We start from the raw sequence: 7,175 nt of genomic DNA, 5'->3' as shown, positions 1-7,175 counted from the left end.
TACTTGACCTTTTATTGATGGATATCTAATTTTTGCCTCACTACCAGAAAACTGTCAAAAATTGTCCAAGAAAATCGACCGAAATCGGTCAGAAATATAGGAAAACCGACCAATTTTAATTCGTCAAAAAAATAGTGGTCGCTAAGGTATGGCGACCGTGAAGACGATCGCAATTTCCGACCGAAGTCAGTCGGTTAATTAAACCAAAGTTTAATCACTTTATCCGATAACTTTTGTCGGAAAAATAAATATACCAACCGAAATCAGTCGGTAATATGTAAATTATTATTATTATTTTTTTTAAAATAGCAACCGATTTCGGTCGGAAATATAATTATTTGATAATTTTCTATTTCTTTTTAAATTTTAACAGACCGACTGAAAGGTTATTTTCGACCGACTTCGGTCGGTAATTTCAAATTTTTGCATATTGCACATTGAAATTATCGACCGAAGTCGGTCGGAAATTATGAATTTGTGGGTTTTAATATGAGAATTCTGACCGAAATCGATCGGTTTTCTGGGTAAAAACCTGACAAAATATAGCTGCTTTTAAGATACACCACCTGCCAATTACAATCAATAACCATCCTATAATGTTGTTCAACCATAATTAACCAACAACAACAACAATTAACAAATGCCTACCACAACAACAACGCTAATAACAACCACAACAACAACAACAATACAAATGTTCAATAACAAAATAATATCAACAATACAATTATCATTGAAAACTATTCCAACTAAATATTCACAAGTTCAAGACTTTGTTTAGCAATATATATACTACATTCAATGAGTGTTTTGTACTACATCATCTTCATCTCCACTACTAGAACCTTCATCGTCGGCATGGTTCGAAGGATCACGACGAGAAGGAGACACATCTGGGGAAGGCTCACGAGTCCGGGGAATGGGAAAAGTACCTCTAGCAAGAAGATTAGCCAGCTGACTTTGAAGGACATTAAATTGTTATGAGCACCTAATTTTTGACCATATTTAACTATTTTCATCACTTTTTAGCATTTAAATATCTTTTAAGTTTAATCTTGATATTTTAGCTTTATTTCACCTTTATAGGTTTTATTTAAGAAAATTAAAAATCACAAAAAAGTAGATGCTCGTCCTACTTTGTTTACAACTAAAGCTTTAGGCTGAATTTGGTTAGCCACTCACTGGCCATGAGTTTGAGTGGAGAACGAATTGACCTATGTTCATTACTAGTAGTTAAATTAGAATTAATGTATGTTCTATCAAATTATTTGTCGAATTTGAGATAAATTTTAAAATATTGACTTGAATTGGAAGTAGTAATTAATGTTAGGGGAATTAGATTACATGAAATGACAATGGAGTTGACCCAAATGCAAATAAGAATAAGTGTCATCTCTTTCCACTAACACTAGTATGCTTTTAGGCACACCCCTAATTAATCAAATTATCGTGATTATGTATATGTTCGCGTGATATAATTACGGTTTCCAAAATTAAAACCAAGGTATGCGTTCGTGCAACTTTGGGCGAAACAATCTTAATAAAAATAAGGTGCTATTGGTTGTGTACACGTACGCGTGACATGACTTTGACACGCCAAATAAAATGGATTCACACACACGTGATCCATTTCGAAGATAATTCCATACTCTAATAATTAAGTAACTAAAAGCGGTAAGAGAATAAAACGCACATAGGTTCTAAAACACATGATAATCTATTAATTAAGCTAGGTATATGGTTGTAAAGCGACCGTGCTAAAATCACGGAATCCGGGAGTGCCCCACACCTTCTCCCGGTCTTCCCTGTTCGCAGACCGTACTCGATTTGAGATTTTAAAAATAAACTGGTGACTTGGAACACCATAACAAACATTCAAAGTGGTGACTCTGAAAATGAATAAAATAATCCATTTCGATTAATGTCACTTTAATTGGAAAAACCCCTCTATCCCTCGGGAAAAAAGAGGTGTGACAATTGTTTGTAACGACCCGGCTGGTCATTTTGTGAATTAAAGTCCCGTTCGGCGGCATAAGGTTTTGAACAACTTTGTATTATGTGTTATGACTTGCATGCGTGATCGAGTTCAGTTACCGGATGACTCGGAGTCAATTTGGAAGAAGAATTTCTGTTTTAGAAGCTTAAGCGGTAATAGTTGACCGGAATTTGACTTTTGTGTAAACGACTCCGGAATGGGGTCTTGATGACTTCAACAGTTTCGTATGGTGATGTTGGACTTAGGTGTGCGTCTGGATTTGGAGGTCCGCAGGGTAATATGAAGCATTTCAGTGAAAGTTGGAAAAGTTAAAGTTTTGGAAGGCTGAGAGGTTTGACCAAGAGTTGGAACATCTCCGTTATGTCATTTGGGACTTGCCTGCAAAATTTGACGTCATTCCAGATTGATTTGATAGGTTTAGACGCGAGTTTTAGAAGTTGGAAGATTTGAAAGTTCATAAGTTCGATTCTTGGTGTGATTCGTAGTTCCGACGTTGTTTTATGTGATTTGAGGCCTCGAGAGGGTCCGTGTTAGGGTATGGAACTTGTTGGCATGTTCGGGAGAGGACCCCGGGTGTGTTTCAGACGAGTCTCAGATGATTTTATTGCTTGTGAGCATGTTGTTTTCTGGTGTATCCGCATCTGCGGAGGTTTGATCGCAGATGCAGAGCCGCTTCTGTGAGGTTCTGGGTCGCTTCTGCGATGTTGTGGTAGTCCCTGTTGAATCGCTTCTGCGATTGGAGGACCGCAGGTGCGAGGACGCATCTGCGGAAGATAGATTGCAGATGCGCGTTGGAGGCTCCAGGTGATGTCCGCTTCTGCGCAATCACAGATGCGCAACTATGGTCGCATGTGTGATCTCTATGTGGGCAAGTGAAGACCGCAGATGCGGAGAATTGTCTCGCACTAGCGAGAGCGCAGGTGCATGTGTATGTCTGCAAATGCAGAAGTTCTGGGCAGAACACTTATAAGTCGAGGGTTTGGCCATTTTTAACATTTTTGGAGTTCTAGAGCTCGGTTTTGAGCGATTCTTTGTGGGGGTTTTCAAGAAAATCAACTGGGTAAGTGTTCTTCACCTAGAATTTATTATATTCCATGATTCTATCTTTATTTTTATCATTAAATTAGTAGAGTTGAGGAAAAATGGAGATTTTGAAGAAAATTTTCAAAATGTAAAATGATGATTTGAGGGACGAATTGGTATCGGAATTTCATAATTTTGGTATGGTTGAACTCGTATCGGAATGGGTATTCATATTTTTGTGAAATTTGTTGGGTTCCGAGGTGCGGGCCCAGGGGTCAACTTTTGGGTTGATTTTTTATTTTTAATAAAGATTCAACTTTATTATCCGGAATAGTGTCTTATGAGTTTTATTTATGCTTTGAAGTTATTTTGGCTAGATTTGAGCCGTTCAGAGGTCATTTCACCCGAGAAGTTCGTTTTAAAGTGTCGCTCTATCTTCTTTGAGGTAAGTATCTTGCCTAACTTCGTGTGGGGGAACTACCCCTTAGAATTTGAGTCTTCTATGCTAATTGTATCATGTAAATCCGTATACCTGAGGTGACGAGTACGTGCCCGGGATTATTTGTGGAAAGTTGACCTTTTAGGGCTCTTATGTCCTCATGTTCACTAGATATGGAGTTGTTTTGCCATGATTGAGTTTTCTATTTACTAGTTTCAGCTCTACGTGTTTTACTTGGAATTAATTGCTTCATGACCCACCCTTATTACCTATTTGACTCATATATGCCTTAACCGAAGTTGTTACCTCTTATATTGCCATGCTATCCCTCCCTAATCGTTTTTCCTTAATTGAAATTATAATTATCTCTTATGTAATTGTTCATCCTTAATTGAGGTTATGATTATCTTTCAGTTGCGTACCCTTAATTGAATTTGTCGTATCTTTTTCTTAATTGCTCAACCCTAAAAGAAGTTTAGCTATCCTATATCTTAGTTGATTTATCCTTATTTGGAATTATTGACTCGTGATATCTCCCTGATTGTTGAATTGTACTTTGTGGGATCGTTGTTGCATATCATTTCTCCCTTGTTGAGCTATTCTTATTGTGACTAGTATTCTCTATTGTGCTTATTCTTTGTGAACTCGTTCTACCGTCTCTTTGTGATCGAAAGCTCTTGAGTTGGGTTACTTGCCGTACTTTTGTATTATTGTCATTTTTGTTGTTGTACTCAGTATTGTGTAGCTCGAGGTTTCTACCGTGCGGTTGTTGTTGTGATGCATGAGGTTTCTGTAGTGCGGTTGTTGTTGTGATGCACGAGGTCTCTGCCATGTGGGTGTTATTGTATTGCACGAGGTTTCTGTCGTGCTATTGTTACTATTGATATGTGCACATGCGATGCGACAAGATAGGCTATATATGTTGATTGCGCATATGGCGAGACAAGGCGGGCATTTACTTATTTATTGTGCACGTGGTGAGACAAGGTGGGCTATGTCAGAATTGATCTGTTATGACTTGTGATGGCCTCGGGCGTTCTTGTAGTTGATATTTGTGTAGCGGTGTACCTACCTGTGTGAGTTTTTATCTTGTGAAAATTTGTGGGGAACATTCTTACGTGTTGTTCATTTCTCTATACTTACTAGTTGGCTTGAACTGTGTTAGAACACTTACACAAGCATACACATAGTTATTCACTCCTATCGGTTTAAGAAGAAGGTTCCTGAGATTATTGAGTATTTATACACACCTTCGTCTATTTGCCTTCTATATGAGAATGATTCTATTGGCACATGAGTCGTCCGTGCAGTTACTAGTTGAAATGAGGGCACAAGATGCCAAGTGTTTAGGGTTCACAAAATGGGACCCGTGACTTGTGAATATTTTGAAGAATGGTACATCGTGGAGATTATTGGATAAAACCTGATGTGAAAGTGGTTATTCTCATCTAATTGATACCCGCCCTTCTTTAAATTGTGGTCACCAGATTTAGACTGTGTTCAGCTTACTCTACTGTGTTATTACATGTTGTGTTCTGCTGCTAATTGTTGTTTCTATTTCTTATTGCAAGTACCATATTATCGTTGTCATTATGCATAGCTTTATAGATATATCGTATTCTGTTAGTTCTACACTTATACTCGCTCAGGTTATTTAGTCCAGTACATGTCTTGACTGTTCCTCGTCACTACTCCACTGAGGTTGGTCTTGATACGTACTGGGTACCGTTGTGGTGTACTCATACTGCGCTTCTGCACAATATTTGTGCTTCGGAGTGACCTTCTGATGTTGTTTTTACACTGTTTATCCTTATTTCAAAACAGTTGTATTTAGAGGTTTCTAGCAAACTCTGTAGAGCTTATGACTTGTACTACCGGTTATGGGATTGTAAGTCTTGTATGGAGATTTCTAATTTGTATTTGTCAATCGTTATTTATTATTGTTGTTAAATGTTAGGCTTACCTAGTCCCTAAGACTAGGTGCCATCACGACCTCCTATGGAGGGAGATTTGGGGCGTGACATTGTTGGTCCCTCTTTTCTAGCTGAACTTGAAGGGTATCAAATTGTTTATCTCCCTTTTGTTCTCTAGCCTTTGTCTCTTCAAGCTTTGTTGTCAGCTTTGCGATCTTCTTCTCCATAGACGAGAGAATCGACCTATCAATTGCCTCGCCCTGGGCGGAAGTCCCCATACCTTGCAATCCAGCCCTGTAACACCGAAATGATCTCTCTGGAAGGCCGTATGCTATCCCCTTTTTAGGACCACCGACAACAACCAACCATATCTTCTGCGCTTCTTCGTCTGAAAGGGGTGGTCGCTCGCCTTGCTCATTCAGTGGCAAGCTCTGAGTGTACTCCTCCACATTAGTCTTGTAGCGACTCTTTATTTAGAAGATAGAAAATTATTAACTATATAATATTATAAACACTAATTTCAAGTTATAGTAGTTATGAAACTTACATATGTAGTCTCCGCCCGGTCCTCGACCCATCTAGTTGGATCTATCAGTGCTTTATTCTTCCGGATGTGAGTCTCTATGAAGAACTCATCATGAGTCATCTTCCTCCCATAATTTTTTTCCTACGAATATAATAAAACATGTTAACTAAATTAAAATATATAAATATAGTTCGATAAAAATAGAATTAAATATTTTAAGGAATTACTAGTAGTCTCCCCGCAGTTCACATGCTCCTTGCACCCACACAGTGTAAGGAGCCACCCTTCTCAGATGATCGGGTCTTCTTTCCCTGTTCACTCCTCTTATCGAATTTCTCAGTAGTCCACTGCCTTAGCATATCCTCCCATATGTGCGGTAGAACCCATGAAGGCTTCTTGCTCTTCTTCCCAGCAGAACAGAAGGAATCAGATAGTCTCTTACGACATTTGAACTCAACATTTGCAAGAATGACACTATTATGTCGGCCTTCCCAGGCACACTTAGTCTACAAATGAAGTGTGTAACGTTAGATGAACTTATTGTTAATATAATGCTTAAATAGATAAGAATTGTATTAAAGCCTTAAATTGGTTGAAAATTTTCCCCACGAGATCCGGTGGAAATTCACTCCAAGTAGCATAGGGTGCATCATACAACCGGCCAAGAGCTTCAGTGATTATCTTTATAGTCTGATGACTAGCTATGAACCTGCAACATAGTAATTACATTAAATAAACAAGATTAGCTATTATAATTCAGTAAAAACAAAGAAGTAATAAATAAATCTCACCGATTTTCCTCAGGCCTGATGATCATCCTATGATAACGATCATACCGCACTTCCTCTGGTCATCATCCTCCGATGAATCTGAAGTGTGCGTAGAAGGGGAGGCATCTGGCTCAGCGCTACTATCCCGAAGGCGAAGTCTAGAAATGCTAGAAGACAAACTCGGTGGAAAGGGAGACGTGGTCGCTGATGAAGATGGATGAGATCTAGACCTCTACTGCGATCTAGACACCTATTGTGATCCAGACCATTGCTGCGATCCGGATGGCTGAAATGTAGATGGATGCGATCCAGCTGGTGGTGAAGCAAATGGAGCAGATGATGGGCATATCACCACATGGTCTTGTGACTGCTGACTCGATGGACCCATGTAACTATATGCTGGATCATGTGGAGGAAGCGGAGTATAGCCCTGTGGTGGAGAATAGTAAGAATACTATTGGGAGGGTGAATGGTAGGTAGTCTGATAAGTAGATGGATGTGGTGGAAA

This window comes from Nicotiana tabacum, chromosome 17 (genome assembly GCF_000715075.1).
Source record: "Nicotiana tabacum cultivar K326 chromosome 17, ASM71507v2, whole genome shotgun sequence".
Taxonomy (NCBI): domain Eukaryota; kingdom Viridiplantae; phylum Streptophyta; class Magnoliopsida; order Solanales; family Solanaceae; genus Nicotiana; species Nicotiana tabacum.
Note: the sequence above shows the minus strand (reverse complement) of the source record.